Source organism: Polistes fuscatus, unplaced genomic scaffold (genome assembly GCF_010416935.1).
Source record: "Polistes fuscatus isolate 324 unplaced genomic scaffold, CU_Pfus_HIC Scaffold11, whole genome shotgun sequence".
In the NCBI taxonomy this organism is placed as follows: domain Eukaryota; kingdom Metazoa; phylum Arthropoda; class Insecta; order Hymenoptera; family Vespidae; genus Polistes; species Polistes fuscatus.
This window is the reverse complement of record NW_025113009.1, coordinates 5,136,179-5,154,107: the sequence shown is the minus strand read 5'-3', so window position 1 is coordinate 5,154,107 and position 17,929 is coordinate 5,136,179. Positions and strand designations below refer to the sequence as shown.

Genomic DNA, 17,929 nt, shown 5'->3' with positions numbered 1-17,929 from the left:
ATAGTGACGTTGTTGTCAAGATTACTCTTGTCGCAGATGTTTGTTTCTCTCTAATTCGATCCAACACAATTAGTCATCAAGTTCTCGAACTATCAAACGATACCTAAACACTATCCCTACGAGACTCCGATTTCCGAAATTCTATCTAACCCCTATGTATATTTGTTAATCTATATCTTAGATATTTATAAGAAAGGTTATATAACGTTAAAGTTAGATTTTACGATAGATATTCGTAGAAGAATTTTTGCTATGCGCAAAGGATGCACGAAGAAACAGAAATGCTTTTATACGATCGAATCAGTGGTATTACGAAAATAGATTGGTACGTTTGCGAGAAAAGTAAACTATGGAATACGATCTTCTTCTTCTTCTTCTTCTTCTTCTTCTTCTTCTCATTCGTAACTGCTACGTGCTTCCTCTTCTTTCTTCTTTCTTCATTTACTTCGCGCGAATACACGTTTGCACCATCCTCCTCTTAATGACCTCTTTTTCTTCTTCCCTTCAAAGAAAAATAAGACTAGGTAACTAAAAAGAAAAGAAAAGAAAAGAAAAGAACAGAAAAGCAAATACCATCGTGGAAGAGTTTATCTCGCGCTAGTAGGTAGGAAAATACGAGTTAGTAGTAGGAAGCAAAAGTCGCATGCGTTCAGGAAGTCGTTGCTCGAACGAAGAGTACAGTGTTATCTGTTTCGAATGCATCGAACGCGACTCGAAACAGGGAACCGAGAGAAAAGAAAATGGTCACGGCTCAGCGGGTAATCGTATCGGGGCTGTAAGCTTCCCTCTCTCTCTCTCTGTCTCTCTCAGAAAGAAAGATAAAAAGAAGAAGAGGACGACGACGAGGAGGAGGAGGAGGAGGAAGAGGAAGAGGAGGAGGATGATCATCGTCCTCGCAAGATTCCAAGATTCGCGCTACCGATCCGGTAGGATACACAGAGGCGAGACTAATCGTCGTCGTTGCAAGGCACCTGCTGAGAGCACCGAGCACAACGGCCCAATCCGCATTCCTCTCGATTTCACGACCTCTCTCTCTCTCTCTCTCTCTCTGTCTTTCTTTCTCTCTTTCTATTTATCTCCCTCTCTTCTTTTCTCGGGCGCACGCTCGTTCCGTGCATATACGCTCGGAACGCACGAAACGTCGGCGTATTTACACCGAGGACACGCCGTTCGACGATTATGACCGTCCGCGTGGCACGTGCGTGACTGCGTTCATTGCATTCTCTTTCTCTCTATATGTATGTATGTATGTATGTATGTATGTATATATATATTTGTCTTTCTTTCTCTTTCTGTTCTTGCTTTAACGCTCTCACTTCTCCACTTCCCCAGAGGGATGTTCACCCGTCCGCCCCCTCCCTCTCTCCCTCCACCCGAGGGTGATAATTGCTGACACCTGCAAGAGAAACTGACTGACTACCGTCCTTCGTCCTTGTTCGTGTTGATGGACGATGATGTGCGCGAGTACAATTTGATCCCATTAATTACCTCTTGCAACCCTACTTTAGCGTGTTCGTGATCTTAAAGATTTGTCTTTCTCGGTTGTATTCTGTCTTTTTGTTTTTTTTCCTTTTGTTTCTTTTCTATTATATTATAATAATAATAATTATTATTATAGATGAGTTGGATAGTGTTTAAATTTTATGATAGAATTGGTTCTATCTAGCTGTTGATTTATTATGTGGTTGCGATTTATTTATAGATATTTGGGAATTCGATCGATAGAAATAATAATTATTAAATTTGAATGTCATCGAATGCAATATCCGGATTTGATTAAAATACGACGAACTTTGTATCGATCGCGAATAGATTTTTGGAAAAGAGAGACAAGTTGCTAAATTTACCCAAGAGAATTAACATGTGCGAAACGTGCGCCGCCATTGTGTCCTATGGGATTGGAAAGGTGATGACAGTACGGAGCAATGGGTTGGATGGAAGCGATAATTGCCTTTGGTAGTTCCTTTGACATTGCCCGGAGCGTTGCATTCTTGTTTCCATAGTTATATCGTACAATGCAACAATAGTTTCTTCGACAAGTATGACAGGGTCGTTTTATTGACAAATGATTTTACGAGAAACATTGATAGAACAAATGCAAGAGATATTATTTATATGTTAGGGAAGGAAAAAATAAAACATAATATCGCAAAATAATTATAATTCATTCGTACAACGTTTGCGAGTGATTTTTATTGATGTTTCTGGCGGCATGCGTAATACGTCGATCGAGATTTGGAAAAAGTACAAAATAAAAATCGAAAATTGCATTGGACCCTTTCAATACAAGTTGGTCCTTCGTGAATCGACCAATGGACGTTAACGCCACGATAAGAAATCGTATTAACGGCGAACGAATCGATGCTGCTTCGATAATAGGAAAAAAAAATCTTCGAGACGTCCGTCATCTCGTTTGATTGGTCTATGATTTTTTTCTTTTTTACATCTACGACAAATTCTCTATGGACGCGTTTATCGGGTTGTAAAGGTTAGGTAGTTACACGGTCAGCAAAAGTGTTACAACTATTTCCGTTAGGACGAATGTAACGTAAAACATTCGTACGCTCGTCTCATACTCGTTGTCGAGTCAGTAGTTTTAAAACGTAATGAATTTTTCAAAGAATTTTTCTCTCGTCTTTTAAAGAAGAGAGATAAACGAGAGAAAGACAGAGACAGAAAGAGAGAGAGGGAAAGAGACTTTTAGAAATCTTTTTCCATTTTATCAAATATTTACTTACTCTAAACGTAAATGCGATGCATTTAAATTTACCACCGTAAATGGATAGAAAATTCATACGAGTTAAAAGAAAACTCGGTCATTTCTTCTACTTATGCTTCATTCTCAAAAAACAAATAACGAAATAAAAAAAGAAAAAAAAAATAGAGAAGAAAAAAAGGAAAATAGAAGGGAAAAGAATAGTCCGCATAAAGCTTTTCGTGAAAATAAAGTAAAGATCAAGAATAGAGATATATATCCTTGGAGGAAGATTCGCATTAAACTTACTATCTTACTCTTATTCCTTCTGTAGCGTGATCGACGAGAAAACACAGATCTGGTGTTCTTGATCGGCCCCCGGTTCGTTCATTACTCGTGAAAAAGAGAGAAGAAGAGAAGGAATAAGAAAAAAGGATATAAGAGGAAGAAGAAGGATGGTGAAAGAATGGTTGGAAAAGAAAGAAAGAGATAAAGAGAGAAATGAAGCGTGGAAGAGGTGGTAGAGGGGACTGGGGGAGGAAGGGGGAGTGTAAGGGAGTAAGGGGGTGGCAGCGGGGGCGGTATCCGTAACAATGCAGGAGCATATGGCGCGTGCTTCGTGTCCCGTATGCAACAACACGCGATGTAGTTCAGCTGCCGTCTGCATCATCCTTCGTTTTCTTACATGAACCCGACCTTAACTACTGGATCATTCTTCTTTCTCCTTTCTGTAACCAAAAGTAAGAGGGTGATATTCCTCGCACGATGATAATTTCTCGGTTAAACAGTTGAAAACGTAAAATATCCAATAAACAAACATATTCGATCTCGGAATCGTTTTCGATGAAAACTTTCAATATCCCCGTGGAATTTCGTTTGTTGTTTTGGTTTAAAAAAGATGAGATAGGTATAATAATCCGGGTTCTTGAAACCATCTGTCAAGGCAAGCTTCTGCGAGAAGGAAGGAGAAGGAGAAGGAGAAGAAGATGAAGATGAGGAAGAAGGAGGAAGAGAGAAAAATCGTTATGTAAACAGAGGCACGCGTGCATCTGTAAAACGAGCACGTCGAACGATGGAACGATCGAAGAAGCGAAAGATTGAGAACGAGAGAAAAAGAAAGAGAGAGAGAGAGAGAGAGAGGGATAGTATGTGCCCATACGCATCGTACCGAATGTAAAATAAATGAACGGCACGATTCGGTTCGCACGACATCCACGCGACGTCCATCCACGGTCGTCGTCCTCTCCCGAAGAGAGATACTCTCTCTCTCTCTCTCTCTCTCTCATTCGTTCTTTTTTTTACTTCCTTTCCTTCTCTTTTTCTCCCCATTTTCCCCTTCTTGTTCCCTTCTTATTTGACCAATACCAAAGGGGTACTCGATTCTGCTACTATAGTTACTACCTACTTATATACATTCATATATAAAACACATCGATGTACACCTATGTAAATTTTATACACATTTATATGCATGTATATAGTTATATAGCATCTCTACTTGTTCACCAGCACAAGAATTGGCTTCTCTCGAAGCGATAAATTCGCAGTATCTCAGCGAGCACGTTGCGTGCGTCCTCCGTGGTAACGGAGATATTAAGAGCTACCTGCGCCTTCGTTACGTACCTTACCTCGTGAAGAAGCCCACCCATGTGAAGGCATGGGGCGACGACGAAAAGCGTTTCGCCCGAGGGCCAATGCGAAACGAGCGACAGCCGTTTCCTTTCCTTTCCTTTCCTTTCCTTTCGATTTGTTGCATCTTTTCTCACGATTTTTCCTTTTATCTTTTCAATATCAATTTTTATATACTCTCAGATTTATTCGCTAAATGTATATATGTATATATTTATATTTTATTAATATCTTTAATATGTAATTTTTAGATATTTGTATTTAAAGAATATCTTATTAATTATTACGAATTTGTATCCGTTTTTTCGCGAACGTATATAGATAAATGTTAGTGTTATATTTTAAACGCGACATAAACAGAAATTTGATATTTTAAAATTATCTTCGATGCATCGAGAGTTTGGTTTTTTTTCATCCTTTGACAATTTTAAATGAAACTTATTCTAACGTGTAATATATTTATTTCTTTTTCGTCCATAAATAATTATCGATCCTTAAAAAGTAACTAACGTAAGTATATAGGTGTACGTAGATATAAGTGGAATTTGATTTAAGAAAATAAGGGATAAGAAATATTGTTTATAGAATATATTTGTTAATATTGCTGAACGATAAACGTTCGATTTGATTAATTTTCGAGTTGACCGAGGACGACGACGACTTCATTCAATCGAAAATTCGAAGATGTCGTTGACACGCGCATCCACGGAACCTCGGAGCCCAGGATCTCGAGCCCACTTAATCGAGTCCGCGATAGAGACATCGGATCACCGAGTGCAAGAGAAAGATGGAGTAAAAAGGAGGCCGAGAGAGAAAGGGCCGACGGTGTGTAATGGTGTTGGCCTCTACGTGGCTCACACGGTGGCTGCTCGCACCTGTCGCGATCACGGTGGTCTCATCCAACCAAGAAAGAGACGCCCCCACGACCAACAACTCGGTCCTGAACTCCTTCCAATTTCTTCCGACAACTCTCCTTCGAATAGCTTTTATCTCTCGTACGCGAATCATTTTATTCGTCCTTAGAATAATATCTCATCTTCTCTTTATCTTACCTATACACGTACGGATCATAAAAATCTTACAAATTATGATATCGTCGATATTTACACTTATTATATAGCCCGCGATATTCTTATCTTATAAAAATTAACAACATCGTGTGCGTCTGTGTGTGTGTGTGTATGTGTGCACAGTAATTTTACGATAAAGTATGTATATATTTCTTCCCTGATTTTGATTTTTTTTTTCTATCTGTTTAATTACAGCATATAAACACGTAGGGATCATAAAAATGGTTCAGATTATGATACGATCGATTTATTATTATTATTATTATTATACGGCCGATTTTCTTCAACGATATTCTTATCTCATAAAATTAACTCACGGCATTTGCGCTTGTAGTAATTTTTACGATGAAATTATTGAAATATAATCGATCTAAGAAATATTCGTCAAGTATAAAAAGATAATAAGAGCCCGTTTAGAAAGACTCGATTTATCACTTCGGTTTCTTCGTTAGAAAAAATGAAAACGTTCGAGAGGAGAGGTAGTTTTAAATGGCGTGAAAATGATTATGAGAACCTTCATTTCCATAGTATTACGAGCATTTATAATATCAATGTGAACATGAAGTAAGATAGAATGAAATATGTAAATGATTATTTTATAGATAAAAGGTTATTGAGATAGGTAATCCTTTAATAAGAATTCGAAAGTAGGACGGTATCTAGGTTCGATCTAAGATAATAAGAAGAATCCGGTTAGTCTATTCGCTTAATTAAACTATTGTCATTCTAGAGTATGGTATTGAATCTAGTCAAGCTAAAGGTTCATCATCTTAATCTGAACAACGCTAAAAAACGCTATTAAGCGGACGAAGTCGCCAACGAAGCGTTCAAAGGGGGCCCTCTATAACGTCTTCGTTCATAGTCAGACGCTTTGGTTCGCATAAATCACCGTGAAACGAGCCCAGGGTCATAAACTCTGAAAGACAGAGGGTGGGAAGAAGAAGAAGAAGAAGAAGAAGAGAAGAGAAGAAGAAGAAGAAGAAGAAGAAGAAGGTGGGTGCACTAACTCAGACTAACAGCGAGTATAGTGAGTTCGCGCGCGCACGCGTGAACGAGTGTCCTCGTTCGATGCGTACTAACCAACCAACCAACCAACCAAAAGATAGGCGAATAGAATCGATGAGTGAACCATTGAAGAAAGTCGATTATTATTGGAAACGGAAGTCGTCGAAAGTAAGTCTTAGGCGTCGTTGAGAGTTGTTGGAAATGTCGGGTGTATAGTAGATAGGTAGTTGTCGGAGAAGTTGGGGGAGAAAATTCCAACGACGTAACGAAAGGATGCGATCGCACGTCATACTTAACGAGGACCATCATTCCACCTCTTTTATCTTCCTCTCTCTCTCCCTCCTTCTTTTCGTTCTTTCGTTCGTTCATTCCTCCGTTCGTACCTGCATCTTCTTCCTTTCCATCGTCGAGAGCTCGTCGTAGGCTCGAATCTCTGTTTATCTTTATCTCTTTTGGTTTGGTTTGTCGGCTCGCGGCTCGGCACCGTGATTACAGGGTACCCGGCACTCACCTCGGGAACTCTGGTGGTCCTCGTCCCCGTCTTACCTACGACGATGCTACGGCAGCAACACTCAGGAGCGAGCAAGACCAACCAACAACTTCTTTCCATCTCTCTTTCTCTCTCTCCCTCTCTTGTTCGTGCGCGCGCGCGTTCATTCGCTCGTTCACTCGCGTTTTCTCCTTGCGTCTTCCACCACCGCTCCTGCACCTTTCATCTTCTTCCTCCTGACGCCCCTTTACTCTCTCCCTCTCCCTCTTATTCTTCTTCTTCTTCTTCTTCTTCCTCTTCTTCTTCCTCTTCTTCTTTGGTTCTTCGCTCAGCAGCCCTCTCTTTCTTTCTTTCTCTCTTTCTCTCCTACACTAACTACCTGTGTCTTATTAGCGATACAGTCGACGCGAAAAGGTAGTCGGCATTACGTCGTTGATGTGTTAATCGGCTGATCCTTAAAGCAACAACCACCACGCTCTCTCATCCTCCCTCTCTCTTTCTCTCTCTCTCTCTCTCTCTCGCCTCGCAACACTAACTCTTCTTATCCTCGCGATTTTTCAAACATCCTTTTTTTGTCTTCAAATAAACATTTCTAATTTCACCTTTTACCGACTCTAATCGATCGATTCTAATTATCCAATTTGGCATCCCGTTTGCTTGGAAATTAACGACTACTTAATGTGGTCTTTTTTTTTATTTTTATTTTTTTTATTTTCAAGCAAAATATTTATTCGCTAACGAAAATATTAATTCTGGGATCATCGAAGATACGACGATCGTATCTTTCCATATCTATTTCCGATAAATGTCAATTACTTAATTAAGACGAAGGTTCGGAATAGCATTTGCATCGGCTAATTGTAAGATTACGTATCGATAACCTATCAAGAATTATTATCGTCTAATAATTATTAATAGCATTGAGAAGATTGTATTACATTTTTAACACCGGATTATTCGTTTATTATGTATATTATTCTGTTACGTTGTGAAATATAAATATATATATATTGATTTATTCCTATGGTTATACATTTCCTTTTCTTATAATTTATAAGCGAAATTTAACGTGGTCTGACTTTAATGTAAAATATATTTTCGAAGATACGAAAAGAAAACTTTCGATCGACGTTTTCGCGATACGTTTGGAAAATATTTAAAGTCTTTCATACTCGCAAAATTCCAGTTAACTTGGAATAACGTCTGCGCCAACATTTCCCACTTTTTCCGCTAGTTTCATTTTCCTACGAATGAAATTCAGAAGTAAAAGCACCCTACCGCGACGCTTAACGTATATATATATATGTACATATACATACATACACATGAACATACTTGTTAACACGTATATGCATTCATATATGTATGTATATATTTTTATCATTAGCTATATTTTTCCCTCGTTCACTTTTCTTCTATTTCTTCTTACCTTCAACATCATCAACACCGTTTTTATAGACGTTAACGCAACATTGTTTCCTTTCTTATTCTTTCAACGATAAATCGCGATGCGGACAATTACGTTCTAACAATTTTCTCACAATTACTAAGTTACATCAGTTTATCGTCTCGCAAAACGAACGAAAGTACGAACGAACGAACGAACGAACGAACATTTTTCTATCTCCGGTTATATTTTCTAAAGCTCCAGTAATATTTTCACCGACGATTCTCCTCCGGTACTTTTCGTTTGCCTCTTTTCTCGCCAATTTTTCTCTCCTTCGTGAGTCCGTCCCTATTCGCCATTTTAGTCATGCATGCACGTAGATGAGTACATTAAACACTCTTTTCTTCTATATGTATATGTATATGCATGTATGTATGTATGTATTATATGTATTCTTACATAGATGCATTTCAACGTACGTATTATATTATCCCGAAAAACAAGAGAACCTGATTTCTTTTAAATTATTCCTTTTAGCTAATGCACATCACATTTCTTATTTTTTTTCTTGTTTATCTTCTTTCTTCTTCTTCTTCTTCTTATTATTATTATTATTTTATTTTTTAAATACTTTTATATATTTATCTATAAAATACATAAATTCTATAAAATATCGGATATATCACGTATGGAAATTCGAAAAATTGAAATATCGTTGCACGTCGTGCAGTAATCAATAGAAAAATCATTTCACCGATTAATTTTCACCATACGTTGCGAAAATAAATTTTCAAAAAATAAAATTCAATATCTCTATCTCTCTATTTCTCTCTTTTTGCTACGTCGTTCCTAGTTAAAAAAAAAAAAAAAAGAAATTCACTAGAGTAATCTGATCAGTCAGGATAGGGATCGATTATTTCAAGCTCCGTAACAATTGTATTATTCTCGTTGCACTCTTTCATTTTTATTTTTTTTTTTTCTACGAAGAACGTAAAATAAATAGTACGGCAGACGTGACGATTCGTTGCGAGATTAATTTCTTGATTGGAAAAATTAACAAAGATAAAAAAAGAAGGAAAGGGGTGGGGGGTTGTGGTAGTAGGGGAAACTGCAAAAGGGTTAGAAATCGGGAATTAATTAACGTTTTTGATTATGATCGAATGAAGAGAGATAAGATGAGTTAAAGATGTATTATTACGAGAGGATGTAATGGAACAAAAGGAAGCGTGAAAGTTAAGCAGGATCATGTTGTAACGAGTAAGTGTACCCTTCTTAGGTTCCACCTGTAGCCTTCAAGAGTAGGAAAACCACCCTCCGTTACTCGTCGTCGTCGTCGTCGTCGTCGTTGGTGACTCTTCTGGGTAACCTTCGTTCGGAAAAGGGTACGCGACGATGCACTCGAGCACTCTAACGACCCGTAACGGAAAACTGCTACGGTGGCGTGGACTCGTACCAGTTGCCAGAGGTACTAATGTAAAGTGAATCTCGGTGGATAGACCGAGCCGATTTATTTTTCGCACGCTTTACCGCACGGACACATTTTTCTTTATTTCTTTCCTTTCCTTTCCTTTCCTTTCCTTTCCTTACCTTTCCCTTAACGATCATTATATTTCGTTTTAAAATTTCTTTTCCCTTTTTTTTTTCTTTTCTAGACAAAATATGTAGTATATGAAGGTTATTTTTTTATTGTAATAATAATAATATTAAGAAGAAGCAAGTATTGCAATTAAATTGATCGTTTATATGTGAACTAATTTTCAAATTATAACTAAAACTCGGTTTGATTTTTTCTCTTCAATTATTTCAAATATTTACGGAGCATATCGATATTTCAACGTTTAGTATATATATAAAGTGTTTATAATACCAACACACCAACACTACCGTTATCGAACGTTCTCGTAATGTTAACATTTTTATTCTTTCTTTTTTTTTTTTTTAACCAATCGAAAAGAATACTAACCCAAAGTTATCGAAGCGTCAATATTTTTCGGGGATATTTGACATTTTGCAGAAAAAAAAAAAGGAGAAAAATTCGATCGCATTAAAGAAAAAAAAAGTGCAATTGCAGCTGGCAGGTGCATCCGACCAAAAAATAAAGTCATAGGAAGTTAGGACGTGTATTATGCCATATGTGAATTTTTCCTCTATCATTTTTTTTTCATTTTTTTCTATTTTTACTTAATCAAAAGTATCTACTCGTTTCCACAATCACTTTGTATCAAAATTTATATTCGTTAACAATTATTATTTCCAAAAGTGGTTTAAATATAAAATTAGTTATATACCTATCTCTTCTTACTCTCTTTCTATATATTTATATATATATATATAATCGAAAAGGATCGCGTGCTAGAACGATAAAGCTGGTGAGGTGAGTCCTCGCGCGTTGAGCCGCGAATCGTCGCACCTGCGAGTTATCAGCCGGAAACGGTCGTAGAGGAAAGTCACGGTACCTGTATTCACTTTAAACGGTCAACCGGTAGTCGTTGAGACTCTCGGTTTCTCTTTCTAACTTATACGTTTGACTCTCTATCTCTACTTCTCATTCTATCTTTCCGTTGTTGTTGGGTTGGTCTCTCTTATCGAATAGGGTAGGTAGAGACCAGCCTTTAAAGCAGATCGTAGTTGTATCCGTGAAAAAGCTTGCCTTGTTGCCCGTGAATTTCTCCTTAACGCCTCGGGGAATCTCCGTTAAAGCAACCAAGTATATTGGCTTTCTGTGCTATCCCTTTTCCTTCCTTAGTCGTCCCTTCGAGTAACTAGAATTATTATTCCTTCTAATGTTTGTATTTTCTAACAACTCTCCCCTTTTGACATACACTAGACTAAGAACTTCAACAGGAAAGAATATATTTTTTCATTTAAATCATACCTTTTCTTTTTTTTTTTTTTACTATTTTCTTAATCGACGATCTTCTATCGTGAGAAAACGAAATATTTCTATATATATCCTAAGTTTTTTAATTGTTAAAAAGATGGAAAAACCTTTTGAAGAATTTATCGTGATAAAGGAATATATCATCGATCGAATGTGTTGCAACGTCATCGAATAAATTATTCATACTACGTTTTTTCCTTTGCTTATTTCTCTCTCTCTTTCTCTTTATCGCACGCGAAAGACAAAGAAAGAAATTTGATGCGCGATGAACGAGTGAAAACTTTGGGGGGGAAAAGAAAAAAGAAAACAAAAACAAGCGCCCTTTCATTTTTCTCATTCTTTCTAGTTTTTATTTTTCGGTATTGTTTTTTTCCTCCCCTCTTCTTTTTAACGTTTTAATTTTTTTTTTTTGGAAGACTGGACGAGTTAGGGGCGGGGGGTGGGGTGTTTATGCGAGCGGCATGTTTTGAATTTGCTCGACTTCCTCGATGAAGCATGCTCGACGCTATACAAAGGAACTCATTTACATAGCTTGCTCTCAAAGGCTGCAAGGGCACGTGGAGAAGGAAAGAAAAAGAGAATGAAAGAGTATGTTAGAGAGAGAGAGAGAGAAAGAGAGGGGGTGGAGGGAGGGGGGTAAGGCAACGATCGACGGAAACGCAAGCGGCTTTTCTGCGTACAGAGAGAGGGAAAAGGAGAGAAAAAGAGAGAGAGAGAGAGAGCGGATTTAAAAGATACCGAGTTTGCGTTGCTGCGACTGAAGTAATTAAACGAATTAAATAAGAAACGTGCTTGGGAAGTTGACGGTACCAAAGAGAGAAAGGGAAAGAGAAAGATGAATAAAAGAAGAAAAGGAAAGAGAAAGAGAAAGAGAGAGAGAGAGAGAGAGAGAGAGAGAGAGGAGAAATCGCAGCAAGGCGACAAATGGCATCCATGCGTCCACAACTGTAGGTAAAAACTAGCAAGAGTTAACGACGCTACACGAGGACTTCATTACCAACGACTCCTCGTGTTCGTGATTCCCCCGACTTTCTCTCTAGTTCTTCTCCTCTCTCTTTCCTTCTCGTTACCTTCGTCATCTATACGACAAACTTTCCTGGTTCTCCTTCCTTCGTGTACACCTACCTTGCCGAGGAGTTTCTCGAACCGAGTCAAACGAGCTACCAACTAGATCAGTTCAACTAAACAACGAAAAAGAAATAATGAATGAAAGAACGGAGAAAGATATATATATACGCGAATGGATAATTTAATATTATGCGTAAGTACATGCATACATACATATCCCGTTTTAGGTTTCGTATAATTTTATTACGAGGAGATGATTCGAAGAATTCGTGCGTCATCGAAAACCTGATTAATCTTTGGATTTGTTGAACGGTGACGTTAATTGCCGGTTAACGACTATACCTGCCGCAAAATTAAAGATTCCAATAGGATCGCACGCGTTTGTTATTTTTATTTGAGAAACGATCGTATCCCTTTTTTTCAACATATTCGATTCGAATAATCGTAGAGTAATGTATTAGTAATTGTAGAACATTATCGTAACACACACACACACACACACACACACACATACAAAGAGGGAGATTTCTGATATTTTATATTCGTACAAATGAAAGTATTAACTTTTGTTTTCGTATTCCATGTATAATTCGTATTATCATTCCTAATGATATTTCCCTTGATAAAATATTTGTCCACGGGTTTTTAAATCTCGTACTATCTCGGGTTTGCAGGGAAGAATTTTTAAAAAGTACCTACCTAACCTACCATTCTCTAATTCCTTAAACGATCACGCTCGACGAGATTTATGAGAGTAAGTTAAATGTCTAGGAGAGGATGTTTCTAAAAGGAGGAAAAGAAGGAGAAGCTCTTAGACTAAAAAATTCTTTCTTTTGGTATGAACGATTATTTATTTTTCGAATGGGGGGTGAGGGTGAAGGTGTAGGTGGTGGTGGTGATGGGAGGGGGGGAATTTAGCGATGATTTACGGAATTATGCTCAAGAATTTGTTGTCGGCGTTAGAGAAGAGAGAGAGAGAGAGAGAGAGAGAGAGAGCGACGTCCTAGACGACGGAGACAACGGCGGCAACCAAAAAGGGGAAGGTGGGAGGGGCTAGGGGGAGGTTGGATTCGCGCATAAATTCGCTCTGGCATGGAATACTTTTATCTTCGGCCGGCCAGGTATACGCGAGAGAAAAGAAGAGAGAACGTGAGAGATAGACAAAAAGAGAGAGAGCGAGAGAGAGAGAAAAAGACAGAGAGAGAAACTGCGCAGAACAGAAACAAAATGTTGCACGGTACGAATGAAACGACTAGAACGAAAAGAACAGGGTGGAAGAGTGCCTTCATCAGGGATGGTCGATTCTACTGAACAATGTATTTTAGTTTAATCCTCTGGAAGAAGCTGTGTTTTGGAAATTCACCAACTTTCAAAACCCCATATCTCTCCCTGTCTCTCTCTCTCTATCTCTCCCTTTTTGCTACTTTTGTTCGGGCACGGCAATTTTTGAATAAAACTTTATTGTACGAAAAATGTATGAAGGTAAAAATAAAAGAAAATAAATAAATAAATAATAAAAAGAGGAATATACATATATGAAACGATTTCTAAACGATCGGTCCTACGAAATTCGATTCTCTCGAGATATCGATCTATCGATTCTTCCTCAGTCGTCCATCCTTGAAGGTAAATTCTGGCGGAAAGTAGAGAACGCGTAAATTCCTGTGTGGCCGCGATCGCACTCTCTCTCTCTCTCTTTTTCATCCTGGCCCTCTCTCGTCTCTCTTTCGTACGGCCCGGTCCTCGATTTAAATATCAAAGGCGGCTTAAATCTGACCTATACCACACTGAATCGTGTTACCTCTATAGGCTTATAAGGGATTTACCTGAGCGCTATTTCGGAACTCCTTTTAGCACCGTGTTGATCAAGGCGCTAACATCGTCGCGGACAAAGGGCTTGTTCCCTTTCCCACCATTCAATTTGACGACACTACGAGACGAGAATTAGACGAATGGACAATATATATTAGGATTAGTATTTTTCTTTTTCTTTTTTTTTTTCTTTTCTTTTCACGAATAAGATATTTCACTCCTATAATCCCGATATTTTACGTTCAATAAGGGAAAATATTTTATAATAGGAATTTTAAGCTTTCGGATTGATCCTTCGAGGAAAAGAAGAAAAAAAAAAAGATAAAGAATAAAAATAGATCGGTGATGAATTATAACGCGTTGACAAAATATTTTATATATATTATATAACAAATATAATTGTTTGATATTATTTTTCGAGAAAAGAAACGCATGGATGAACCAAGAACGAGAGAGAGAGAGAGAGAGAGAGTGAGGGAAAGTGGAACGGGAATAACTAGAGGATTGGGAGAGAAATCCAATCTTTGGTCCATCCCGTGAGAAACTTCCTGAATCCGCTCGCACGTGCTAACCGTGTTTGTCCACGGTCCGACGGTACACTCACGATTAATCCTGACCACGAGGCGTAAACCGTCGCACCGGATGCGTTTGTCCTCCGAGTACCGTTCACCGACGCTTTTACTCAAAATTCTATCCAAGCACGGCGTATTATTTTGTCGTGGTTCACGCCTCTCTGCTTCCATACCAAAGCATTTAACGGAAACTTTCATCGACCGTGATATCAAATTGATGTCAATATACATATATAATTCCATACGTATATGTATATGCATATTTATATGTATTTTGAGTACTACCCTATGATTAATTGCTTCTTCATTTCGTGCAATCATTTTTAAAGTAAAATGAAGAAAAGAAAAAAATCATTCGGAAAGAAATTTCCAAAAGGGTTTAAGGTTATCTAACTTACTAACAGTAGTAATAGTAATAGTAGGAGTAGAAGTTAAAATAGTAGTAGTAGTAGTAGTAGTAGTATTCGTTTAAGCGAGTAGGTATACTCGATTTCCGCTAAATCAAGTAAATCTGGGCAAAGGCTTGAGTTAATTGAGAACGCGCTCGTTAGAAGTCTCTGGTTATGATTCCCGTAAGCGACAAGGTTCCCTGATTAAGCGACATATTCCTACAAGTATGTACATCCGACCGCTTAAATTAATAATTCCTAGTTTATCTATCTATTCTATTTGCTAACAAATTTCTCTACGTTATTAATGCCAATACCAATTTGATAAGTATTCGCGTAAATAAAGAAATATTCTCCTAAGTATGAATATATATTTTTTATCGTTTGTTTCCTTATCAAAACATTTATCGTTCGATCAAATTCACAAAGATTATTATTTATTACATTATCGTCCCATCGTTGTAAAAGAAAAAAGAAAGAACAAAACTAAGAAAAAGCAAGAAGATAAAAAGCAACATAAGATATACGAGAAATAAGAAGGACACGCGTTTATATATAAAAGAGATAGAACGAATGATGAGATAATGGAGTAGAGAAAAGAAAAGGATATACTTTTATCCCAACGAACCTACGTGATTTTCTTTTCGTACTGTACCTTATTTGCCGATAATCACGGACACGGATTGGTCCCAGGGAGAGAGAGACCAAGGCGATGGCTATTTTAGTGGGTGGAAAATTATACGGCGGCTTCCACAGGCTCTAAAATGGGCAGCTCTTCGGTTACGAACTATAATAATCATTTCGTCGGATGACGGGGAAAGAAGAGAAGTAGAAGCAGGAGTGAGAAGAAGAAGTAGCAAGAAGAGAAAAGAAAGAGAAAGAGAAAGAGAAAGAGAGAGAGAGAGAGAGAAAGAAAGAAGGAAGAAAGATGGGAAGGCTCTCTTATGTATACGTTCGAGCTTCAAACCGTGCCGATGTGGTAGTCAACATATTTACCGGCTCGTTAACGTCCCGTAGAGAGACGACGACGTTCCCCTCCGGGATTCCTCGCGTCCCATTCTTCCTCTCTCCTTCGCAAAATCCGCTCCGCTACACGAGACCGTAACGAGACGTAAGATTCTCGAATACTTCTCGCACGCAACGGGGGTAAAAAGGTGGAAGGGGAAGAGGGATGAGGGAGTTGATGATCGAAAGATCGACTAACCGAAGCGTTCGAATTTTCTACGTAAATTTGTCATTTTTTCCTTTTTTTCCTTGTTTTTTCTTGTTTCGTTTCTTTTTACAATCATTTCATTACGATTTTAATTATCGAATTACTTGGGGATATTGATGAGTTCGATTAAAATTATTTGAACCAACAACAGATCTTATCTTTCTTACGATCGATTTTGTATATATATATATGTATATAATAGATAATTTTCTTGTTTATTTTCTTTTTTATTCCCGTTAACGGACCGCATGAAGTTTATCAATCCACCGAGATAGGATCGTTAAATGAATTGGGCCCGTTTTTTCGTCGAGGCGATCGCGCTTAATAAGAGGTAGGTTCTCGTGAGATAAGAGAACAGGCTTCTCTTGTACGTACGAACTTACGTACGTACGTACGTATATAACTTTCGAAGAAAAAAGGAATAGGGAGGAAAGAAAAGATTAAAAAAGAAAAGAAAAAGAAAGAGAGAGAGAGAGAGAGAGAGAGAGAGTAAACGTTTCCTCGAAGTTTACTTCAAGCGAGAAACTCGATCTTCCTTTTCCTTAATCGATTAATAATTATAATTCAGCGTGCTGGGGATGATCTTGCTAATTTACCCGTTTTATCCTTAGCACGGTCAATTAATAATCTTGGCTCGATTAATTAATCGCGACTTCTCTTACATTTCGTTGAAACGATAATATACCGTGGAATTTGAGAAAAATAAATTATTTACACGTGTGCTTATCCTTCTCGTATCTTTATTTCCTTTTTTTCTTTTTATTCGTTTATTTAATTATCGTATTTTTTCTTTCGTATTATTTCGATTGAGTAATCGATTTCAAGAATATTTCGATGATCCGCTAAATTATCCTCATATTTATTATGCGCACATGTGTATATATATATGTACGCCCGTTAGCTTTTGCATAAGAATATTCCATTTTAATTGGTTATTTGCAAAACTAACTAAATTTATCGTTACAAATACCTCTGGATACTATGGAAAACAATACAAAATACAATACAAATACTATGGAAAACATTTCCATAAGTAGCATTACCATCGTTATTACTCGACGATTATTATTTCCAAACAAACAACATCCCCAACAGCATACCCAGGATTATATTACATTTTGATAGAAATATTCTAATACGTAACGTAATTGTGAATTAATTTCTATGTTTCGAAATGCAATATCGTTCGAAGATTTTTCCAGTTAAACGACAATGGACGTTTATTTATCATGGTCCGTAAGGATGGTCCACTTTGGTATCCAATAAACGAGAGGTCAACACTTTTCCAACCTGGATGGTCTAATTCGGAGGACCCTCCACGGTCTTCTTCCTCTGGCGCACGGTGATTTTTTACGTTTTACTCGCTTTTGATGGGAGACTTGGATGAAGAAGAAGAAGAAGAAGAAGAAGAAGGAGTAAGAGAAAGATACAGAAAAAGAATAAGAAGAAGAAGAAGATGAAAGAGAGGAGGAGAAGGAAGAAGGAAAGAGAAGGTGGAAAGGACCGGTGGGAGGAGGGGGAGTAGAGGGGTTTATAAAGGACCGCTGAAAAATAAGACCGGACCTCCCCGTCTCTTTGTCTCTCCTTCCTTTGACTTCTCTCTCTCTCTCTCTCTTTCTCGCTCTCTTTTTCTATCACTCGATCTTTCATGGTAGAGAAATAAAGAAAGAAATAAATAAAAAAGCAAAAGAGAAGAGAAACGAAGACGAAGGAAGGTA

The 17,929-nt window shown here is 37.7% G+C and overlaps 1 long non-coding RNA gene across 1 annotated transcript; it reads right to left on the bottom strand.

The window, feature by feature from the left end:
- Positions 1-395: 395 nt before the first annotated feature.
- LOC122526353 lies at positions 396-3,109 on the bottom strand. Its single transcript, XR_006306038.1, has 2 exons — positions 3,005-3,109; positions 396-502 (listed from the first exon to the last, which is right to left on the bottom strand). It is a non-coding gene; the product is annotated as an uncharacterized LOC122526353 (long non-coding RNA).
- Positions 3,110-17,929: the final 14,820 nt, after the last annotated feature.